This window comes from Phyllostomus hastatus, unplaced genomic scaffold (genome assembly GCF_019186645.2).
Source record: "Phyllostomus hastatus isolate PE091 unplaced genomic scaffold, TTU_PhHast_1.1 phas_scaffold_501, whole genome shotgun sequence".
NCBI classification, from domain to species: Eukaryota; Metazoa; Chordata; class Mammalia; order Chiroptera; family Phyllostomidae; genus Phyllostomus; species Phyllostomus hastatus.
In genome coordinates, this window is record NW_025334033.1 from 48,451,711 (window position 1) to 48,476,317 (window position 24,607).

General features: G+C 40.4%; 1 protein-coding gene and 1 long non-coding RNA gene across 11 annotated transcripts in view; one reads left to right on the forward strand and one right to left on the reverse strand.

Moving 5' to 3' along the window:
• Positions 1–24,607, forward strand: part of SIPA1L1 (signal induced proliferation associated 1 like 1) — a 330,102-nt gene that overhangs the window by 85,179 nt on the left and 220,316 nt on the right. The window contains exon 4 of one of the 10 annotated variants that reach the window (XM_045822211.1): positions 4,183–4,292. The exons of the other annotated variants lie outside the window; for them this stretch is intronic. The gene's annotated coding sequence lies outside the window, so the exon portion shown is untranslated. The remainder of the gene's footprint in view (positions 1–4,182; positions 4,293–24,607) is intronic. 10 annotated transcript variants of the gene reach the window in all.
• Positions 1,646–6,956, reverse strand: LOC123808013. The gene is made up of 4 exons (XR_006783748.1): positions 6,872–6,956; positions 6,054–6,172; positions 3,158–3,455; positions 1,646–2,309 (listed from the first exon to the last, which is right to left on the reverse strand). It is a non-coding gene; the product is annotated as an uncharacterized LOC123808013 (long non-coding RNA).

The following is a 24,607-nucleotide window of genomic DNA, read 5'->3' on the forward strand; positions in this document are numbered from 1 at the left end:
CATTAATGATAAATGTTGCCATGTATAATTTTATTATTTTTGTATAATCAGCTTTATTAGTCTTTTACTTTATGTGTTTTGGATTTATGTGCTACTTAGTTAGAATAGTCTTATGCTCTCCAAGAGTATGAAAAATGTCTCCTGTTTTGTTTAATACTTTTGTGGTTTCTTATTTTAATTTTTAAAGTGTTTGATCAGTTCCCGGTTTTTTTGGTGTGAGTTGGTCTCCTATTCTCTTTTCCATGTGGCTGCATAGTTGTGCTTATACCATTTATCAAGTAATTTACCTTTTTTGCTCTGATTTTAAGTGTTGTGGTTTATCCTTCATCCCTCTATCTCCAAATTATTTTTAGAATTTTTAGTTTATCCTTTGATTTGATGGTCTGTTCATGAACCAGTTTCACGCTTTTAAAATCACTACGTATTTATAACACATTTTACTACCTTGCATGTGCTATTCTCCTTTGTTGGTCTTCTCTGTCATAATTCCTCGCATTATTCTCGCCCATTTTCTCTCCCTGATGAACGTGAGACTTAGATCCTGAATTTCCAAAGAATATTCTGCTAATCTTATGGGGATTGTGATAAACTTACATATTATGTTATATATTTTTTAAAACATTGATCCTCTAGCAATTTGTTTGGTATAGCTCAAATATTTCTTATATGCTGCTTTTTAAAAAAAGTTTATTTTAAAAGGATTTATTACTGATAATATAAATGGCAGTTGTTACACATAATCTTACCTTCCTAGCACAAAAAAATCTGCTTTCATATATTTCCTTCTATTTTCCCTATACTTTGGTGATGCTGAGTCATATTTGAGAGTCTTTATTTTATTACTTCATGTTCTGTAATTAGCACAGTGCCATCCATACAGAAGGTAAATGTTTTAAAAAACTCATTCAGTCTACTGTGCCATCCTTACTGGGAAGTAATTTGGGAGTACCTATTAAAATTTAACACGTATGCACGCACAGTGTAACCCCACAGTTGCACTCCCCGGCGTCTACCCTAAGGAAAATGTGCATCTTATCAGTGGGGCCTGGGCTCCATGGACAGTGGCAGGTACTGCTGTTTGCAGCACCTACTGTCACCCCCTTTCCTTTTAGCCACTGAATTCTGTTGAAGATGTTGAATCTTGTAGAAGTGGGTTATAGCCCATGCTGAGTACTTCTAATCTGGGTTTCCACCTTACCTTTCAGTTAAAAACAAAAACAAAAATGAAACTCCTCATCATGGTAATCCTTAGAAACATGTTAGAATCAGCTAAATGTTTTTTCCCTTTCAAACTTCTTAGATCATCACCTTCGTCTTCCCTCATTTCTGATCACTCCCCTTCCCTGCTGAAAATCACCATCATTAGCTGGCGTTCCTGATTGCAGTAGCCTTGATGAGGGTGTGGGGACAGAAATACTCTCAGTCCTCTGTCGCTGTCCTCCTGTTCTCGCCCCTGCGCAGTCAGCATGATGAATCCTGTTCTTCACAGAGATGAGATCAACGCCACCCACTGTAGCCCTTATATCTCTCTCCAGTCGTTTTGGGAGTACAGCTTCTTCCTTTCTGTCTGTGATCTCAACTCCAGACCCCATATCTGTGAAATCTTTATTTCTATTCCAGGAATTCCTTATTAAGCAAACGTGTGTGCGCGCGCACTATGGTGGGGGGAACATGATTGCTTTCATGTCATACAGACTTGAACCAAGGTTGCAACAGAACAGAAAATTGTTCTGTGCAGAGTCCTAGAAAAAAGGCTCCCTCATTGTCTTAGCATTAGGTTGCTGAGGAATGGAGAGAGGAGAGAATCATCTGGTAACCTGGGAATTAAGGGAAGCAGGGAGGTGGAATGGGAATGTTTAAAAAACTAAGCAGCTATTGGATCGGTGCCTGGGGCTTGGGTCATGCTTCTTTCTGCAGCATGCATGCCTCCCTTCTGGACCAGCTGGAAATCCGTGGGCTGGTTACTATGGGAATTGATGGGTGCTGCTGGCAGTGGGAGAAGGAAAGTTCTTGGAATTGATTCAAAAATCAGAGGAGAGCAGAGTCTTTTCTCCTCCCTCTGGCTTCCTTGCTTACTGTTCTTTGACTTGATTAACTAACTTGATTTTAGCTTGGCGAGAGCATTCTAATAGCTCACGTCTGGTGTCCCAAGGAGAGGTGGAGCGGGCAGACTTCACAGAGAAGAGGGCAGCACAAAGGATTGCTAACTTGCCCCATGAATTCTGTTTATAGCAATTGGCTCCTCAGGCTTTGGTGAACTCAGAATTAAATTCAAGCTTCTGGTTCTTTTTATATTGTCAAGGAATGTGCTGTAGAGAAAGAGAGGGGAGAGTTAATGTTTAATTCCAGAATCACAACCTTTCTGTTTTCTTCACTGCTACGACCCCTTATAAAATTGGGGGTGGGAGGAGCGGCATTCAGATTTTGTTAGAGGTTTGCTGATTCTGAAACGTTGGAGATAGAGAACAGATGTTATTTATTTATTTAATTGATTTTTAGAGGGCGGGGTGGGGGAGAGAAACATTGGTTTGTTGTTTTACTTATTCATGCATTCATTGATTGATTATTGTATGTGCCCTGACCGGGGATGGAACCCTCAACCTTGGCGTATGGGGATGACACTCTAATCGACTGAACTACCCAGCCAGGGCTGAAAACAGATATTTTAATGAGGTGATACTCACATTGGAAAACAGTGAGTTCAAATATATTTTATAAGTCGACCTTCATTAGTTTGATTAATCAATGACTTTAAAAAGCCCTGCCATAAAAAATAAAAAAAATATAAAGTCCTAGCATAGTACATGCTAGTTTATTTTTATAACTACTCATGAATATGGAATGTAGAGCACTGATTTATTTTTCTAAGAAAAGTATTTGTCTTGGGGAGAGGAGAATATTCAAGTACCGTGGACATTATAAAGTTTGACAGGACAGAGAATTTCTCCCCCGACATTTTTGGTTTCAGTTCACTGTTTTCTGTTGTTTCTGATTCTGTTTCCACTAATGAAAACCTCATTCGGGGAAAACTTTTCTGCTTAATTTTTGAGCGATTTGGTTGGATCCCTGCCCTGGCGGTGAGACCGCTGTCTAGCCCTGACGAGGGGTCTGAGAGGTGGTGAGTCACTGGCAGAGTGGCGGTGCAGCGTTCACTCACCTCCTGATTCGGGCGATTTCTTTCCACGACCTCAGCACTCCAGTTTAATTCATTCAGTTCTGGCTCCCTGGTGGGGAGGAGGGACTGGAAGGGAAGGCCATTGCCCAAGGACCTCGCCCGCCTTCAGCTTCTGCTCATGGAGGTAGTGTGATGAAAGCAAAGCGCAGGGAAGGGTGTGGTCCACTGTGCTGGGGATGAGCCCCTGCAGTGTGGTGGTGGCTGGCTCCAAGGTCAAGTGCTCTGGTAAAGGTGGCTGATGTGATTTATTTTTCATAGTGGATTTGAACTTTATCTTTAGCTGTATATTGGAATGAAATTGAAATTGTATAAGTCTTCAGAATTTTGTCAGCTTGGTGAGTTCATGGCTATGAGAGGACTGGAAACATGGTGTTAGTCTCATAAATCTATTTGATTAGTGATAATTCTATGACTTATTTTACATATACAGCCACAGATGGAGGTTATTTATGGGTCTCTTTCAGATGCAAAGTCTTGCATGGGGAGTCTTTCCCATGAGGCATAAGGCCAGCCAAAGCATTTACATGGGACTCCTTCATGGCCTTCTCTGGGCTGGCTTCCCTGGTCCCCAAAAAGGGAACTCCAGCCAGGCCTCTGGTGGCTGATGTCCTTGTATTATGGCCTAGAAGTTCCCAAAGGGTTCTGATTGAACCTTTAGCCATCTCGATTATTTGTAAAACTATGCCCATCATACTGCTATTTGGAGAGGACTATACTTTTATACTTATTAATAAAAATGTTTCTCATTTATTAATATCAATGTAAAGAGAAAATTAAACTAGTTAGGACTGATTGTAAAGCATGGTTTTTCTTTTCTATTTTTTTTAAAGATTTTCTTCTTTCTTTATTTATTTTTAGAGAGAGGGTAAGGAGGGGGAGAGAGGGGGAGAGAGAGAGAGAAACACCAATGTGTAGTTGCCTCTCGAGGGCCCGCCACCAGGGACCTGGCCTGCAACCCAGGCAGGTGCCCTGACTGGGAATCGAACTGGTGACTCTTTGCTTCACAGGCCCACACTCAATCCACTGAGCTACACCAGCCAGGGCTGAAGCATGCTTTTTCATTGAGCCTAGAAGTGGTGGCACAGGAGGATACAGTCTGTAAGATTCCTACACTCAGGTACCAAGTTTGTCTTGTTCTTCATTGTCTGCTTTTGGTGTGTGGGACACAGTGAGTCCTAAGTAAATGCTTGTGGAGTGCAGGGGTGATCGTTGCTGTGGAGTAGCTATTGCAGTTGATGGAAAAACTGGTGAGGCTTTCAATTAAGTCGACTTTCTCCTGGTTCTACAGGTTTTGTTAGTGATAAAGGGTTTTTAAACACGTTTTTGATAGATTGCTTCCAAATGTTAATAACACTTTAAAATTCCTTTTACATAATATAACCAAATGGAACAGAAGTAACTAAAAATATAAAACCTTGTAGGCTAATTTAAAAATTGTAGAACATGTAGTATTTCATCTTCTTCCATTCTCTTTAGAAAGGGTCGCATTAAGATATCTGCCTTCTGGCCAAGATTTCGGTTACTTGACTCAAAGCCCAGTGTTTAGATGGAAGTGCAAGAAAGTTTGCACAAGCAAGGAACAGTGATGAGACTTATTCTGCCCCTAGCAAATTGGAATTTATTTTTGTAATTCTAGTAATTAATGATGAAAAAATGTTATTTTGTTGACATTTAATAGAAAGTTAATGTGTGTTAATACTAAGCATTTGTTTTTCTGATAAAGCGATACGTAATATAAGGAAAAGGTGATTATTTGGAGATTCGATCATCCTAGTAGAACCTTACGTTTCTTCAGTATAATGTAGCATCGTCACAGGACACGTTGCGCATGAGCTGCCTATTGGACTATCCTTTGGACGCTTCTGGACACCATTCCTCTGGGAGCCAGGATACAGAAGTCGGCGAGGAGATAAATTTTATGCTTATAGCTTTTGAGTTAAAAAGTTCTCTCAGATTTTATTTTTATACCGTGAGAAATTTCACAGGGCCATTCTGTCTCCGAAAACATTTAGCCTTTTGTAATAGCATGCTGTAGCCGTGCAGCCCAGTATCCAGAGTGAAGGACAGGGTGACTCACCACATGTGAGACCGTAGTGGAACTCTGGATACTGTCTGTTGTTTTGAATACTTTTATAAGGAAATAATCTTTTAGGCCAATCAATATATCAATTTGGAAAACTGCTCGCATTTCATTATTGATAAAGAGCTTTACCTTTTTATACTTGTTGTAGTTTCTCATAATCCTTCTGATGGGATTTGAATGAGTAAAAGCAAAATTGGTTTCAAATGGAAGCCACTTGTGAAATTGAAGATTTTAATGTGTTCAAGATGATTTACACAATAGAACCCTTGGAAAACAAACAAATACGTTTGCAGGAGCCCTTCCTTGAGACTGTGTCTCGATTAAAGAATTTTCTTGATGTTTACAATCTTGTTATGCTAAGTGGGTTAGGCAGAATAGTTTCTACTGCATGGAATTTATTGTTTTTTATTTTTATACTCACCTGAGGAGATATTTTTATTGCTTTGATAGAGAGAAAGAGGGAGAGGGAGAGAGAAAGAGAAATATTGATATGAAAGAGAAACATCAATCAGCTGCCTCCTGTACAGGCGCCAATGAGGGATTGAACCTGAACCTAGGTGTGTGCCCGGACTGGGCATGGAACCTTTTGCTGTATAGGATGACGCTTCAACCAGCTGAGCCACCTGGCCAGGGCTCTACGGTATAGAATTTAGATTTGTGAGACCAAACATAATATCTACATGTGTATGCACCTATCTGTGGCATGTATGTATATCTGTAGGCATAGTTACAACAGCCTTTTTCTTAGAAAGGAAGTCAGTAGGTACAACTTCCGTACAGTGGTGCCATACTCACCCAGTGCAGACCCAGACGCATCCTCCTGGTGCGGAAAGTACTTGCACAGAGACCCCCTCTGCGCAAGCTCTGTGGAGTCCATCCTTTGGTGCTTGTGTCGGTGGGAGGCAGGAGAAGACCTAAGACCCCCAGGGGTTAAAATAACATGTGAAATCTAGACAGTTTTGGATATGTTTTTCTTTGCTTATCAGTTTTTGTCCCGACAATCCTAGTATAGTCATCAAAACAAAACAGAACGAGGCATTTATAAAGGTTAGATGTCAGTGGTGCTAGAACGTTCCTTTTAGTGTGTTTTTAGACACTCTGAACCTGGGGCTCCAGTTTCTGTGTGTGCTTAGCAGGTGTGTCAGAGACAGCCAGGCAATTCATGTCCCTGAAAGTAATATCCGTGGCCACCTCTTAGGTGCCCAGAGCCTTGACAAATAGTGTGGAGCTACAGCCCGTCCCAGTCCTCTGGGACACAAGAATGGGTCTATTTACTTCAATGGGACCAGTGTAAAATTCTCAATCAAATTAGCATTCATTGTGAAGAAAATAGAAGTATGCCATTCTGTGCTTTTCCTGGGGGTTATAGGAGAATGTTTTCAAATCAGAGAAACTCCAGAACACAGAGGCTTAAAAAATTCCCAGACTTTGCTGATTCGTGGTTGTCAGAACAGGCAATGAATGGGCATCAAACTTTTCAAGGCCTGAGACTATTTCCCATCTACAGTTCCCAGGTTTTATTTCTTTTGCTCATCCTAGAAGATCAGGAGATGTGATTGATTTTTTTGCAAGTAGTTTGTGTCTTGAGCAGGACTGTGAGAAACAAGACTGACCTCTTTTCCTTCGGTTCCTGGGGAGCGGTGTTGACATTAGGTGCTGCTGGGCCAGGCCCGGGAGGGGCGTGCTGCTCACGCCTTTGTTTGCCCAGAGAGGACCGCCTGCTTGGACTCTTCGGACTTTACCCCCACATGCTGCTGAGGGCAGTTTTTGTATCATGTGAAGTAATTACGAGTGGCGCGTGGAGCTTCAGGAGAGTTTAAAGGTGCTGATTATGTGGTCCTGGCCAGTAAAGTCTGGAAGGGGGAGCTGGCTTCTGGCACTCGTTCTGCGCCCATAAGAACCAGCTCCTAAATGTGGTGGTGGGGGAGAACCTTCACCCCAGGACCGATTGGTGCCCAGAGTTAAAAAGCTGAGCAAAAGCTAGCAGATGCCAAGTTTAAGTATAACATGTTTGTGAGAATGAACTTTAAAATTGGGCTTACATTCTGTTTGGGGAGAGGAAACTTTTTCGCGTGAAATAGTTAAAATTTTAGTGGAAGACAGCATATAATCTAATTGCTTCATTGGCAGTTTTTACTTATCCAAGATTAGAAAGAAAATCCATTTAGCAAGCTGAAAACACAACTAGAATTTTTGACTCTCTGAACAGGGGGAAAGGATGTAAATTAGAGAAACTCTTCTTCAGAAAGTGTGACCTCTTCCATGTTCCCTGACATGTTGAGTATTCTCAGTTGTCTGAGGCTTTGATGGGAGTCTAGGATTAGAATCAAGGTGCATTGTCCCTCATTTGGAGAAAATACTTATTGATGTGTGTCTGCCCTACGTATTAAGCAAGATAAGCAGTTTTCCCCTGTTGCTAGTCCTGAGATGAGAGAAGTTATGAGCCAGAGCTGAAGCTGAATCCTGTACTCCTACCCTGATCACTGTTCCTTTCCTGGGGATTTTCTTTAAAATACAATCTGATGTCAGCCCAGCAGACTCTGTTCTCAGCGGTAAAGGGAGCGACAGTCTGGCAGTCTCTCTAATTGGTTGTACTGGTGGCTCACGGTTTCAGTGCATGTGTGCTATGTGGAGATATGCATTTGGAATTAACATGGCTCAGCATAATTATTTCTTACTTAAATGTGCGATGCTCTGATGAGTCTAAAAGTCTTTGTTGATGATAACAGTTGGATGCAAGTATTTTCTTACCCAGCTGCTGTTGCAAAGTACATTTCCCTCTCAGATTTTGTTGTAGTTGTACCAAATGAAATAAGTAATATAGATACTAGGTAATTTAACAGAATTTTCAATTAAAATCAAATAGTTTTTCACGCCTTTCTGTTTATTTTAAAGGATTTCTTTTTTCTGACCAGGTAATAGACGCTAATTTTAGCTAATTTGGAAAATAGAAAGGGACAAAAAAGAAACACTCATCCTTCTAATGTTAATATTTTCTCGATTAAATTATGAAAACTACATTTGAAAGCACATTGCCAGTTGATGAGCTGAGTAGATCCTGCGGCTAAAGAGGGCTGGCATCTAATCAGACAATGTCACGGGACAGGCGTTGTGTGCCTGACGTCTGTGATCTGCCAGCGCCGACCACAAGGAGGAAGTAGTGCCAGGGGCCTTTGTGTGCATGCGTTTGAGGTTGCAGAAGCCTGAACCGGACACTTTACCTTCTGTTAACTTCTACATGAGCATTGTAGTGAAAGGAAACTTTCTAAGACATAAGAAATAAAGAGTAAAGCTTAAAATTTACTTTATTCAGAAGTTCCTATCTGAAATAAGGTGGAGTTTAGCTCTGCTATGCTGCATTTGGTTGCGGCGCCCAAAATGAACTGTGCTGCCTCGGTTCAGTCAGGTTTCTCAGTGCCTTGGGGTTGCCTTTAACGTGACCTCAAATGCTTGCCCCCAAATTCCGAGTTCTGCCAGTGGAAGGCTCCAGGTGTGATATCAGCATCATTAGGTAGTGGAGAGTTTACCATGCAGTTACTTTTTGTCTAGCTGTTCTGGGATTTTGGAAAGGCGTATAGTTTTGATTTTTTGTGTGTGTGAATAACATCCAGAATATTCATGTATTGTCCACAGTTACGTGACTTAGGGCTCACTGTGAAAGTTTATTGTTTTCCACAGTTTATGAGGTTCTCTGGTCAAAGACAATGTATGCCATTAGCTTTGTGTTTTGTGGCTAAAGATGCTTTCTTGTGGCCTCCAGGACCAGCCCTGTGAGGCAGAGGATGGAGCCGCTGCTGTCCTCCCATTTTACAGATAAGGAAGCTGAAGAAGCTTGTCTGATGCCCTTTGGCTCTTACAGGGCAGCTGCTGTTCTTTTTCCCCCTTTCTTCTGGCTGTCTTCCTGGTAGTAAAAACACCATCCACACCAACGACTGTAGTAATAACGAGAGCTGAGCTTTACTGATTGATCACCATGTCCAAGGCAGTGTTCTGAGTGCTTTGCATGTATTGACCCTCATCTCAATCTTACAGAATGGGTATTGTGCTCTTTTTAGAGACTGAGGCATTTTTAACACTTGTGTCAGAGGGTAATTGAGAATCATAAATGAAACTATGTAAACTCTAAGCAGGTTCTGAGCTCTCTCAGTAAATGATAGTAGTTACAATGATTATAGCATGTGTACAGTTATAATTTCTGCTTATATATCATCATCTTCATTAGCATTGAGTTCATTGTCCACGGTTGGTACTGTTTTATTGTTACTGCTGAGTGATCCATTGAGCATATATGCAGCTGTATTCTGGGTTTTAGGGTTTGATTTCAGTTATGCTCTCCAGCATCTGGCCAATCAAGTTGTCATGTTTAAATCCGTATAGACTGGTGCTATACTGAACCCATAGAGGCCTATAGTCTGGCCACCCACCCCCATGCCTGGGGCACTTTCCACAGGTTGAGTTGTGAGGCATGAGCACACTGACCTCGACCTTTGTGCTAACTCCAGCCACTGGGAGTCTGTACTCTAAGCATCAGTTCCAACCTTCTGACTTCAAAAACAAGTACAGCATGAATTTTCAAGTTGAGATAAGGAGAATGTTGTTAAATTGGCTGAAAAGAAATTTGGGAAAGCTGAAAATATTTTTGCATTAGGATGTTCTGTTTCCCTTGAACTGCAGCCAAGAAACTCTTCATAATAGCCTGCATTTCAAATCCAATTGTACCAAAAAAAAAAAGTGACAACAGTGTAAGTGTAGCTGTTTACTTTCTTAGTTTTCTCCCTTTTGAAGTTGGGGTGGGAGAATAAGGCCCTTACTCTTACTCGCATGGGATGTTTCCCCTTGGAGTCAGCCTGTGTCTCCCAGGGTCGGAGACGTCCCGATGGCGTCACCACTGTGACCTGAGTGATCTTCATGGTGATGGAAGCCAAAGGGGCACCAGAGGGCAGCTGCCATTTTTGGTCCTACGGTTTTGATCTTCTTTGCTATGTCCAGGATGAAGGCTCTGTTTTTAATTATCGCAAACAAACATGACACTAACTTGAAGAAAGGATCAGGAAATTTAGATACTAATTTTAGGTTCAGTCCTGTAGCTCAGGGTGGATGGCTTGGTTGGCCAGGAAAGAGAACTCCACTTGGCTTTTGTTTTTTCTTTGTACCAGTGAAGTGACATTAGTTTTCTTGGGCAGGGCAATTGAGATAATGGCTAAAATTAATCCTCTTTTGCTAGGGAGCCGAATTATCCTTTATAGGGTATAACTAATGTTAGACCTGAGGCTATACTTCTGGCAACAGGGAAGTCTCTAGGTGCATATTTTCCTTGTTGTTCAGATACAGAGCACCTGGAACTTACGGGGTTTTTAATAGAAAACCATGAAAGTTCAATATGTTTAATTGGATCTTAGGAACTAAGAATGTCTTTACTAGCAAAGAATGACCACTTGGGTATTACAAAATCACAACTACTGGCTCAGGGTGGGATGGAGGTGGGGAACTGCCCCAATTAAGCATGATTTTTTCGGTGGGAGTGGGGGTTGAGGAAGGGTAGGGATATGGGGGATGCGCCAGTTTCTTGCCATTGTTCTCCCCTTATTTGTTCCGCTGTGTGCGCTTTGTTGGTATTTGCCAGCAGAGAGACCCTGTGGAAGAAGCCAGAAAGTTGATGAAAGTTCCCCAGGAGAAAAATCTTAAAATTGAGAAAATTTTCTCCTACCATTTTAATTTGTTTTGTGAATAGGGAAGAAGATCTCTATTATCTTATTTATTTTTAAACAGGGTTTAAAAATGGTTGGTATATGTTTATTGGAAATAATGCAAGCAATAATAGAAAACTTAAAGTAAAAATTACCCAACTCTTAACACAGAGATGTAGTTAATATTTTTCTAAAATATTCTTATGTAATTTTTGTACACATATAATATAAAAATACATATGTACACGTACAGTTTTTTATTTGGTTTTATATTCTGTCATATTCATTGCAAGGCCTTATTGATTTTTTTTAATGACTCCTGCACTGATGTCATAGATTTAATTTATCGATATTTCTCTGGATGTCTATTTATAGCTAGAGAGGATTTTCTCTGGGACCCTGTACCCATTTATATAAAATGCTCTAAAATCTTAGTAAGAAGATGAGTCTATCAATAAAGCAAAACTTCAGAGAAGTTATTGGTTCTGGGCAGCCAAATTTTTCATGCAGTTAAGCATTCATCTAACTAATGAATACTAAGATTTTTAAAAATAGCGTCAATGAAAAATTTTCTAGAGTGTATCAGACACATTCTAGCTGCATACTTTGGCCCGGGGAATTTATCCTAATGAAATAGAGACATCTACAAATATATCTGTACCACGGTGTTCACCGCCACGTTGTGTTTGAAGGTAAATACTTGAATATATTATGCAGCAATTTATGACCATATTCAATACTGATTCAACAATGCCACCATGAAACTTTTAATTCTAAAATATTTGGAAGAAGGGAAAATAGTCATAGTATAATAAAAGAAAAATGCTTGCTAGGAATTGTACACAGTACCAATTTTATTAAGAAAAAACACTCTGCTCTTTCAAATATATTTATGTATTTTTATCCTTACAAAAACATGTGTAGATGTATGCACTCATAACTTCATGCTTTCTCTCATTCAAACAGTGTGGCATCCACGTAGAAAAGCACACAGGTCCTAAGTTTTCACCTTTGATAAAGTTTGGAAACTCAACCCACATGTATAAATTAAAAATTAAACTATTACCAGCAATCCAGAAGCTCCTTCATATCCTTTCCCATTTCACCTCTGCCGCCTCCATGGTTACTAGAAGTAACCACTGTCCTGACTTACGTCTCCTTGGATTACTTTTGTCTGATTTTGAACGTTACAAAAGTGGAGTAATGTAATATGTACCCTCTGTTCTGACTTCTTTTGCTCAATATTTGTGGGTGTAACAGGGCCGCCCCACCCCCGTGTAGTATTCCTTCTTGTAACTATAGTCCAATTTATTTGCTACCAAACGTCTGTTTTTTTCCCACAGTTTTGGGCCATTATAACTAATGCTGTCATACACATTCTCATATTTGTTTTTCAGGCACATAACTGTACGTTTCCGTTGTGTATCTGTGACTACGAGTGGGGTGACTCGGGGTGGGTGTGTGTTTGTCCAGCGGTAGTAGACAACGCAGAAACCCTGTATTAGATTAGTTGGACCAGGTCACTGTCACTCACAGTGTGCAGGAGTTCCAGTGGCTCCAGGGATTCAGCAGCACTCACTCTAGGCCTTAACTGTAGCCGTTCCAGTGGGTGTGGAGAGGTACCCATTGTTGTTCAGATTGCATTTTCCTGATGACTAGGGAGTGTTAGCACTTTGACCCGAACAACTTCCTTTCCGAGGAAATCTTCTGTTATTAAATCTTGTGTTCATTCACCTTTGTTTCAATTTTAATGGGAACTGTTCTGTTCCTTTTGGCATTGAGGATGTATTCTGTGCCAGCCTCTCAAATCACCAGACCCAGCATTTATTCTGCATCCTTTAAGTGGGCTATCATCAGTAGGTACAATTTGTTATGCATCCCAGTTTTGCTGCTTGATGATCCAATTTAGTGTGATTTCTGTTTTGTGTTTGAAATCATGAAATATTTAAGGGTAATTATCTGCTTTACATTGTGACTAATTAAGATGTTGGTCAAAGAATTCAACTTAAGAAATTCAAAAGGAAGAACTTCCTGGCTTTAGTACAATACTTTTCTCTAGACCGGTATGTCAAGAGTGACTCATCATACCCTGTTTTTTTTCCAAGTAACTTTGAAAAGAACCTCACTGTGAATAGAAAATTACAAGTATATTTAATATTGGTGCAAAGCGAACTGGAGACTTATGTCTGAGTCCCATAGCTCCGTGGAACGTTTGTGGGAGAATTGTCATCCTGGAGTCTGGTTCCTAGCTGTTAATATTAAATTCTCTTTGATCATGAAGTGAAACTAAGAGATCCTTTAATTAGCAAATTGTTGGTCTCAGAACAGGGAGGCTTTGCGGTAGGACGTCAGTTTGCATCTTGAAATGACACGGAGACCCACTGAGTCCTGAGTGCCCAGGCTACCCGTTATCACACATGTGTTCTCAGTCAGTCCTCATCAGTCCTGTGGGAGACAGTGCTATACCCATATTATATATGAGGAGATTGAGGCTGAAAGGGGTTAAAGGAACATAATGAGGATAGGTGGCAGTTCCTTTACTCCGATTTTATGATTACATTATAGAAAATTACAGTATTTAGAATCTTCAGCTTAAATGAAACAAATGTCAACTCTTTAGATGTCCTGGGGCACCAGGAGTATATAAAAATGGGGTAGTTGTTGAATCCCAGATGAAGGCCAAATAGGGCATTGTATGGAGAGAGTTGTTCGTCTAGTTTTATTCTGTCTCATGTAAAGGTTCTCAAGCAAGCATCCTGATTAAAGGTGCATATATCAGTCAATGTATACCAAGGGCAGTGATGATGAAGTTAGAGCAATTTAGGGCTGAATGTCAATCTTAAAAAAAAAAAGCCCCCAAAGCATGCGTTTATTAATGTTTATTTTTGACCTTGTGGTACCTGAAGGACTCTGTTGAGGGACCTGACTGTTACGGGTCAGTTGTGTAGGATAACCTTAACACTGATGGAAAGGGACACTGGCATGATGCAGGCGCAGGCACCGGGCTACAGGAATCCACAGCAACAGGAGACACATTTCAGCTGAAGCCCGTGAGAAATGCTTTCTGGAGAAGGTCGTGTTGGAACTGCCCTTGGAGAGTGGACAGATTGTGGGCACTTAGAAATTGGTATCTGGTTGGGGGCAAAGCCACTGTAAAGTTTATCTTTTCTTAACTCTGAATAAATGCCAATCAATTGAGCACTGTAAATAAAACTTGGTTTTACAACAAAATGGTATGTGTTGTAAAACCGCAGTGTTTTGGATGAAGGTCAGGCAAAGCCTCTTTTGGCCCTGGCTTTGTCTCATAGATATCAGCCCAGCCACTCCCTTCATCTGCTCCTCTGCCCTGGAGGTTCTGAAGCACGTGCCGTGTGAGGCTGGGTATCCTGTGCCATCCCTTCACATTCTTTACCTATGCTCTTCCCTCTGCAGGAGTCGCCCTTGCTACCCTGTTACTATTTACCAGAGCTTGGCACTGAGTAAGAACTTGATAGATCCTTCCAGAGTGAATGCACAAGTTAAGGATTAAGTGAAATAGAATATCGTGCCTTTTTACTGAGTTCATATTTTACTATGAACAGGTATTTGTTTGGGTTAGTTGCAACCTGACCTAGAAAGTCATTGTACTGCAACAAGTTGGTTTAGAGGTCAGAGGAAGTGAGTGTGCAGTTTTGTAACTTTACGCAAAAATTGTTTATCTTTAGCCAGGATTGCTTGTGTGCCATTGTTTGACCAAGTGAATGACTGCTGAAAATGGTTTGACTCTGAATGATTGTTTTTGTTTTTCTCCCGCCTCATTCTTTTTAAAAAAATATTTGGACCAGGAAAAAGGAAGGAGAAGGATTTATTTCCACTCCCTGTATTGCGTTTTTAAATTTTTATTTTTTAAAAAATATTTTATTGTTTATGCTATTACAGTTGTCCCAATTTTCCTCCCTTCACCCCTTCACCCAGCCCACCCCTCACTCCCATAGTCAATCCCCGTACCATTGTCCGTGTCCATGGGTCCTTCATGTGTGTTCTTTGACTAATGCCTTCATCTTCTTTCAGTCAGTCCACACATTCCCCCCCCCCCCCAACCCCTAGGTTGCTTCCAACACTTGGCTATTGTATATTGTGCTGCTATAAACATTGGGGTGCATAGGTTCTTTTGGATTGGTGTTTCAGGGCTTTTTGGGTATAATCCCAGCAGTGGAATTGCTGGGTCAAAAGGCAGATCCATTTTTATTTTTCTGAGGAAATTCCATACTGTTTTCCACAATGGCTGCACCAGCCTGCATTCCCACCATCAGTGCACTAGGGTTCCCTTTTCTCCATAGCCTTACCAGCACTGGTTGTTTGTTGATTTATTAATGATGGCCATTTTAAATTTCTGTTGGTTTCTACAGTGTTGGTTGGGACCATGAGAAAGAATTCCTAAAGTAGAAATCTTTGATTGGTGTATTTTGTGTGTGTGTGATTAAATTTGGTTCTTTTACTTTATGACCTTTTGGTAATTACTAATCCTTGTTGAAGAAATTTTAAGTTAACTATAATAAAATAATAATAATAATAATAATAGTTACTATTAGTGAGTATTTTATTTGTACCTGAAACGTTGCTGAAAACTTGTGTCCATTATTTCATTTAATCTTCCTTTTCATCCTGTGAGATGTTGACAGATGTACTCACCTTACTAATAAGACTAAAATGGCTTCTATAGGTGAATTGTGCTGCTGTTCCACATAAAAGTGGCTGAGCTGTGATTCGAACCCACATCTGTCTGCCTTCAGTGCTTGAGCCACTATGCTTAATGTTCTACCCTGGTTTTTCTGTGTCCTTGTGCTTCTCCCGGCACATGTTATGATGGTAGGATGCATTCTTGCTTTAGTTTAAAATAACACTTTTGATTGTCACTAATCTTTATGTATTAATATTTTTTGGTTTGACATCTTAGCTATTCTGGTCAAAACTCTTTGATGTAGTATTGCGTGTATGATACTGAGAAGTTGCATTTTTTTAAACACTTAAAAGGAAGAACATAAATGATTTTGCTTTCGTGTGTTACTTTTTTTTTCTGATTGTCAGTTCAGTCTAAACAGGTTCTGACAGTCCTCAGACAGAACCCCGGAATTCAGGTGTTTCTTACTAATTTGTACAAAGCAACATCTCAGGTTGCTGTTGTGTGGTCTCACTGTGCGCGGACACAGTGTGTAGAGAGAGGCAAAGCAACCCTTTCACACTTTCGGTCCAAGAGCAAAGAGGAAGGGTAAACCAAGGAGAAAGGAGAGTTGCCCATGACCTGGTCCATTATCCATCAGATACTTAGATTTGCATTTGAAAAACGATAAATGTAAAAAATTCTTATTGTTATAAGTAGTTAACATCTACATGTTAAAAACATAACTATCAATTTTGTGTCCTATAATACTGCAGCAGATAACTGTTTATTATATATTGGTCTGCCAGTGCTTGTGGGGAAGGGTGGTATACTTTGCAAATCCAACTGAATGACATGTCTAGACAGAACCAAATGTATAATTATATAAAAACACAGCTCAGAAATTATGGCTGAAAAACTTTAATAATTATTGGCAACTCTATGCCATGTTATATTACTTCATATCCTTATTTTTTTGGCTGACTGTTGTAGAAGAGTTAAAGTAAAGTTTATTTTTAGACAAAACAAAAAATGTCTAAAATGTGATATAATATGAACCCGGTTTTTAACTAAAATATATTTCCCACACAAATATATGTTTCTTGATCTGGAAAATTGAATAAATGTAAATAAGAATTATCACTCTGGCATTAAATTTGGGTAGAAGAAACCTTCTGAAACTAATTTAATAGGACAACAAAACTGCCACTTTAAATCCAAATGTCCTTTAAATGTAGACTTACTATCACTGTGCACAGTGTATTTTTTAATTGTTCTGACTGTCCTGGTATCTGTCTGACTCTTTTTTCTTTGTTCTCCCTCAAGTAGTCTTCTGGGCAACTACTCTTCTCTAGCCACTAACCCTTAATTTTTCACAGGAGAGAAATTCTAGCATCTTCTCTTCCTCTGTTGAGTTGTTCCCTCCAAATCAGGCCATTGTAAACACGCCACAGTGAACACTTTATTGTTGAGTGTAAGAGTTCATTATGTAGCCGAGATGCCAGTCCTTCCTTTTAAAGATTCATCTTCTGCCATGATTTTTCCCATTTTAAAGCTGTCATTTGTTAATGAAAAGTTGTAAATGTGATTAAATCTAATTTACTATCAATTTTTTAAAAATGGCTATTACTTACCATGTCTTAGGAAGCCTTTACTTACCCTCCAATCCTTAAAACATTCTCATTTGTTTTCTTCTGAAAGCTTCATGGCTTTAGGATCTGTTTAGGTGTGTGATCCATCTTGAACTAATTTTTTTCACTGCATGCTATATTGTTAACATACAGTCTTTAAGAAAAGACATTACCTCCATTTTAGAAATGAGGGTTTTGGTGCTCTAGACATCATATGTAATAGCAAATTTGATTTAGAGTTTCAGAACCTTTTGAGGTTGATCACAATGAAGATCTATGTTAGGTCATATCTGTTACAGCATTTTTGGTTAAAATCTTTCTTGAGACATACCTCCATTGTTGTCACAAAACTATTGTCTCTAACAGATGAATATTCATTCGTTCTTTCGGTAACTGGGTTCATCCCATAATGAAACCGGTGGTATTGGGTGCAGAACAAGACTGCAGCCTTGATGTGCGTGTACTCTGCCAGGTGGAGATGTGTTTCTGTACGGATGTCCTGTGGAGCTGACCTGGTGTGATCTGCCTGTGAAGATACCAAACCATATTGCAATAAGAAGTTGAAGTGAAACAACCAAATTGATTGAGCCTGTTTAACCTGGCCTACTTAATTGTTTTTGCTAAATATAGTGTGGGGCTCAAAATTGCTATTAGTTTTCAGTTCTCTCAGGGTTACCTCTCTTACTCCTAGTATTTAAGGTCTGTCCTCTGACAGGGTGGAAACATCCCTAAGTACCAGCATCTCGGGCCAAAGAGAACTCTCAGCAATTGATATGGCTTTGTTGATGGTATATATTTTGGGTGCTTCTATGTGGTCATGTTGCAAGCATTATATGTCTTAAAACAATCTGGTTTTAAAGGGGTGGTTAAATGTTTTCATAGCACACACTGGGGGGTAGTGTTGAGGGGGAAGCTTTCTAGTAAATCTGAATGGTGGCTTCTCATAAGCGCCTACAAGTGTCTGAATTGTGCAATAGGTAACACTGGCATACACTGGTAATTCAGTCAATTCTGAGATGTGTGGAATACTTTGGGGGGAAAGGAAGGACTTCGTGTACTGCATGTGAGTATGTCTAAGACAGTGTGCTAAGGGGAGATGAACAGGACAGGAAGAAGCTAATATCATTTCTAAAGGGAGCTTTCTTTTGTTATTGGGTTGCCACCCATCAAAATGTATGATTACATTCATTTTAAACGTGCTCCTCATTGCGGGGAAAGGCTGTCCTGTATTTTTAGCTGAGCGAATGAACATGATGAGGACTGTTGGGAGACCTCACTGGAATGTACTCAGATTCCATAGCAATGCTGGTGTTGCCCATGCTGCAAATTGTGCTGTGTCTGTGCAAACAGCGAAGGAAACTGGCCAGGTTCTTGTAGTTCCCTTTTGAAGTGGCCTTCTCACTAAGGAAACATTAGCTTCAGCTGATAACTCTCAAAGAAACTAGGACAGTTCCCAGGCTGCTCTTTATTTGTAGAGATAAACAACTGGGCATTAATAGAACCATACTGAAAGCAACTAATAAAATTCATTGTGTTCTGATTATATCCTCTCAGCAAGGTTACATTAATTTTTTAACTTAAAAATTGTGCCTAAAATGAAGATGTGTATGCATTATGAGCTAAATTAAATTCTTTTTAAGGAAAGCATTTGTTTTCCTTAGTGTTTGCTACTTTTTCTGATTAAAATGGACTAGATTGATGTTTCTCATCTCAAGCATGTTGACCAGTTAGTTTTTATGAACTATTTCGTATTGTGCACAGGAACCAAATTTAATGGCCTTAGTTATTTTTTTCTTTCAGTTTATTTTGATAACAATTTTCTCTTTCATATTTGTTCTCTCCATTTTAATTGAATGAAGTAATGTTATGTGAATGCTCTCAATCTGTTAATGCATGTAGTACATAATAATTTTAGGGATATATGTCAAACTGGCTTTGTCTGATAACTCATAGACAAGGTTTTAGAATGTTGATACAGAACAATTTTCTGACTGCTTGGAACAGCACTTCCAATTGTCGTGTGAAACCAGCCTTCCTGTTCATTGCCATCTTAGTGTCCAGACTCGTGTCAGCACTAATTACCATTAGTGGGGGATCCTTCGAGTGCACACAATGTGTGAGGTTTATAAGTGCACCATGGGATGCTGCCTCATCCAAGTGCGTGTTGACTATTATTTACAGGCAAAGAACTCTCTTACCTTTGTAGCTATTGGGTTATTTGAATCAAGTAATATTTGCTTAGCTATTTATATGTTAATATGTTTAAAAAGAATTTTCTCTACAAAGAGGCATTAATCATTCACTATTTGTTCCATCAGCTGATGGCACTGACATTCTTATTGTGTAATCATAAAATAGCTAGTTTTGTTGTGTTTAATGCCAAGGGCAGATGCACTTCCTAGTAGAAACAGCATGCAAGCCCAAGTCTAAATGTATTATTTAGAAGCATATTAAAATCTTCATATTTTTTGTGACTTAAGAAAGTAATTGCAGTTTGCATTGTGTCGTATAAAAAAATGTGATTGCTGCCACAGCTTAAAAACTGAAGAAGGAAGATGTGGCCTTGTGTTTTCACGTATAATGTGTTACTTTGAGAGACTGTGTCCTCCATGAAGGTTTAGTGCGTTAACTCTGGAACCAGCCTTCCTGGATTCACATCTTGCCTGTGCTGCTTTGTGATGTTAGGCACTTACTTAAACTTCCTGTGCTTCAGTTTCCTCCTTTGTAACATGGTAATAACACTGATAATAGTGTGCACCTTTTGTGGTTGTCAGGATGAAATCAGTGGATATAAACAAATTGCATGGAACAGTGCCTGGCACGTGGTAAGGACAAATGAACAGGAGTTTAAAGGGCAAACAGGTAGATGTGTGTGTTACAGTGGCTTCTCCTGTAGAAGTTCCAGTTCTTTTGAAGTAAGTCTGTGATGTTCTGATGAGTCAATGGTATTTGAAGAGTCACTTTCGTGACAAGTGTTCTAGACTCTCCAAGGCATACACAGGAATAAAAGACATGGTCCCTTCTTTGAAAGCTTGTACTGTATTTAAACAGGTACACAAATGAAAATGTTAAGTAGCAACGTGTAAGTCCGAGGAGAGGACTTTTTTGTAATGAAAACACAGGAGATAAAGAAGTATAAAAGGTGAATTTTGACCTTGGAGGTCAGGAAACATAAAATCCCATCACAAAAAATCTGACCTTGGTTCTTGAGAACCACATATCTTTATTCTCTTGTAGAACTAGTCATTCATTTTAGGTGAGTTTGAAGTCCCCCTGTTTTTGTCTAAGCATCATCCTTGATTTCAGCTGAGCTCTCGTTACTTCCCAATAAAAACCAAGTGCTCCAACCTTGAGCTTCCTGTCTTTCCAGGTGTGTTGCCATCTTCAGGCCATTTGGCATGTGCTAATTCTGGAATACTCTGGAATCCCATTATTGTCACTCAGCCTCTTGGAGACCTTCCCCTAGTCTTCAAAGTTGACTTGTGTCTCAGCTCCAGGATACCTTATCCAGCCACAGGAATTAAGTCCCAGCTTCCGAGGCTTCAGCCTTAGTGCTTGGTTATTATTCTGGGGAGTGCTAAATCTACATGAAGGCTCTTTGAAAACTATGAAGTATAGTACAGATGTAGGGGGCAATGTTGCCTTATCTTTCTTGCATTTTTTTTTACCTCTTGTATGCTTAACCTTTCGCCCTTCTCCCTGCCCTGTCCCCCATGCTGATAGCGCCTGGAAATCAGAAGTTTTATGTTAATCCATCTTAGCCTGGAAAGATATCAAGGCAATAGGGAGCTGTAATGACTGAGTGAATTGAAGGATGCTCTGCTAGGTATGGGCAAAGGTAGGTACCACGGACACAGGTGCGGCTCTGTAGTCCGTGGAGGCAAGAGAGGAAGGACTTCGTTTTGACAGACTGGAGCAGGTGTAGACATCATTACAATGTGACACTAGCCCTGTTCTTAACTCTTTGTCCATTCACATCTCATGTGGAAAGTGAGGAAGGCAATGTTGTCGTGAACTTCCTGGGTGGTGTTTATGAGATGTGATGAAGAGATGTTTGTGGAAAAACTGTTTTGTCAATTTTAAAGTGCTTATTAGTTGTCTCTAAAAGCAAGCAGACAGACAAATGTTAGGCAGAACTCCCCATCATGTATTGGATAAGTTCCAACATCATGCTCAGCCCCAGCCAGGAGGTTGATGTGATCAGGTGAGTAGGGACAGGAGCTGAGGGGAGGCCTTCCTGACCGTGACTGTGTCTGGTCCTGAGCTTGTGGCAACAGCTGGGGTAGCGGTGGTGGTGGGGGTACCAGGAGCTTGTAAACACCAGGGTATTCAGATTGGGACAGGGAAATGATAAAATCAGTGAGATAACATTATTTTACATCTGTGGACAGTTTACCTTGGGGAGCTTTCTGAGTGAGGCCTTATATTACTGCATTTTATGAAGAACCTGTGAGCAGCAAATATGAAACCAGATGACAGTTACCAGCTTGCAGATGCCCAGCTGCTGTGTCTCTGTACTGGAAATTTACAGTAGATTCTGGTAGGGGTGGGTTTGTGAGAGAAGGAAATGAAGTAGGCAGCCTCAGCTTCTGACAGTGACTTTGGGATTTTGATCTGGGCAACTTGACTTAGTTTCTGTGTGCTGTGAATTGCTCTGATGCTTCAGCAGCCTCAAAACAAGTTGTGGGCTTTTCAAGTGGCTGTGTAACTGGGAACATTGTGAGAAGCCTCTTGCTGAATGTTTTCTTCCATACCCAGGATGAAAAAGTGCACATCTCTGATGTTAATTCAGCTCTCCGAATACTTGCAAAAAATGTTCTGTATATAAACAAAGGGAGAGGGGATGTTGGGCTGATCATTTGTATCAGTTTACATTTGCATTTGGAGCCCTGTGTTCTTGTGATCTTGGGTAAATTATGTAATTTCTGGACCTTGAGGTTCTCATCTATAAAATGACACTGTTGAGCTAGTGGCCTATTGTCACTTCCAAACTGGGAAAATTGCATATTATAAAAGAGGTTGGAAAATTTTCTCCTAGTCTTCTAATCATACATGGAAAATCTTCTAGAGGAGCCTGACATTTTTTAGGAGCCTTTTTCATTCTATAGTGTTTATTAAGGACTTATTATGTGTCTGGGAAGAGTTTGGGGGCTGGAGATACAGTCGCGAGCAAGGCAGGGTCCCTGCCCTCTGGATGCCTGCATTTTAAGGAGACGAGACAGGAGCTAAACTCACAGACACATGGGAGAGTGACAGGAGTTACTATTGCAATGGTTGTGTAGTACAAATGGGAAAAGTCAAGGACAGCCGTGCCATTAGCCTGAGCAGGGGGTGGTGGTGAATGGAACAGGCCTGGTAAATGGAGCAGGTCTGGATGGGGGTGGGGGGTCTGTATTCGGCTAAGTGTGACCTACTTGGGAGACAAGTTATCTAGAGTTTTAAATTTGAGAGTCTTTTCTCTATACATGTTATTTGAAGATTTGGGACTGGATGAGATCAGCTGGTGACTGAATTTAGATAGAAAAGGGGGGACTTCTGAGGACCAGTCCTGGGCTCCCAACACTTGCAGGTCAGGTGGAGGAGCGGAATAGAGACTGGTTGGTTGCTCTTGGCTTCCATTCAGCAAGTCTGTGTTAAAAACAACGTACACTGCTCTTCCTTTAAGCTCAGGCGCAACCTGTGTCTGTTTAGACTCTGTGTATATATATTAATACATGACTTTTAAAATCATAATACTCAGTAGTTGCAAGGTGCTGAGAGAGGAGAGCTCCCTACGGCGAGAGCTCCTTACCTCCTCCTCCAACACACTGATGCCTGTGACTCCAGCACCTGCAGGCCGGCAGCCACTCTAGATGCCTGTTTCCTTCTGGGTCAGCTGGTCGAGTCGAATGTTGATCGACTCGCTTATACTGATAACAAAAGCCTGTAGTACTTGTTACTGTAATTACCTAATTAATATTTTATGTAATCTGATTTTCCCTGGCCAGTGTGGCTCAGTTGATTGGATCATCATCCTGTAACTGTATGGATGTGGCTTCTATTCCCGGTCGGGGCACGAACCTAGGTTGTGGATTCGATCCGCATTCCGGGCATGGATGATCCCCGGGCTGGACGCATGTGGGAGGAATCTAGTCGATACTTCTCTCTCATGTTGATATTTCTCTCTCCCTGCCTCTCTCTGTAAGGAAGCAATGAAAAAAGTATCCTTGACTGAGGATTAAAATTTTATGTAACCTGATTAAATATGAATACTATTTTTCTAAAAAAATAAACTAAATAGCTTGAAGGCTTACACAGGAAAACCTCCAAAAAGAAGGTAAGTCTGCTGCTAAGTTAGGTAAGGTCATGGCAACTGCACAGGGTTGGGGGAGTAATTGCACTTCTGTAAGGGTTCTCAACTTGCTTCTGGAGAGATTTTGAGTCCACTCTAATAAAATAGGACATTGGAAATTATGGGTGATGCTTTTTTGGGTGTGGTTTGTATAAAAATGACTAGCCTAATAGTCAATCCAGAGACTGGTTATTTAGGGAAAAGACATTGACCCTGCATCAGGAAATGGGCACAAGCATTTATATTATTTTAATTTCAAAACAAAGTCGCTAATGTGTGTGTGTATATCATTAAGTGTTTAAAGCAGCCTTTTTAATTTCTAAACCAGTTATCCTATTATCTTGGTTAAGTGAGGTTTAGCTGTGTGAACTTCATAAAAAACAGTTTTAGTTCTAGCCAAGATGAAGGCATAGGTAGATACATGTTGCCTCCTCACACAACCAAAAGAAGGAAAACAACAATGATTTAAAAACAATAAAAATAACCATACCTGACAGAAAATCGAACTGTATGGATGACAGCCAAGGAGTTAAAGATGAAACATTCATTTAGACTGGTAGGAGGGGCAGAGATGGGCAACCAGGATGGAGAGGATGCATGGCAAGGCGGCAGCTGGAGGGCCAGGTGGTCCTATATTTGCATGGGGATAAACTGGGAGGAACAACTGTTAAGCAAGACAGACCACGAAATCCAGGGTTCCAGCATGGGGAAATAAAGCCTCAAAACCTCTGGCTGTGAAAACCTGTGGGAATTGTGGCAGTGGGAGAAACTCCCAGCCTCACAGAAGAGTTCATTGGAGAGACAGACCCATATGGTCCTAGAACATACACAAAGCCACCCACCCATGGATCAGCACCAGAAGGGCCCAATTTGCTTGTGGATAGTGGGGGAATTGACTGAAAGCAGACGAGGGCCAAACAAGCTTCATTGTTCCCTCTGGACCCCTCCCCCCACACAGCACCACAATGCAATGACCTGGGTTGCCCTGCTCAGGTGAGTACCTAAGGCTCTGCCCCTTAGAATGTAATAGGTGCTATGAGACAAAAATTATGGCCCAAGTG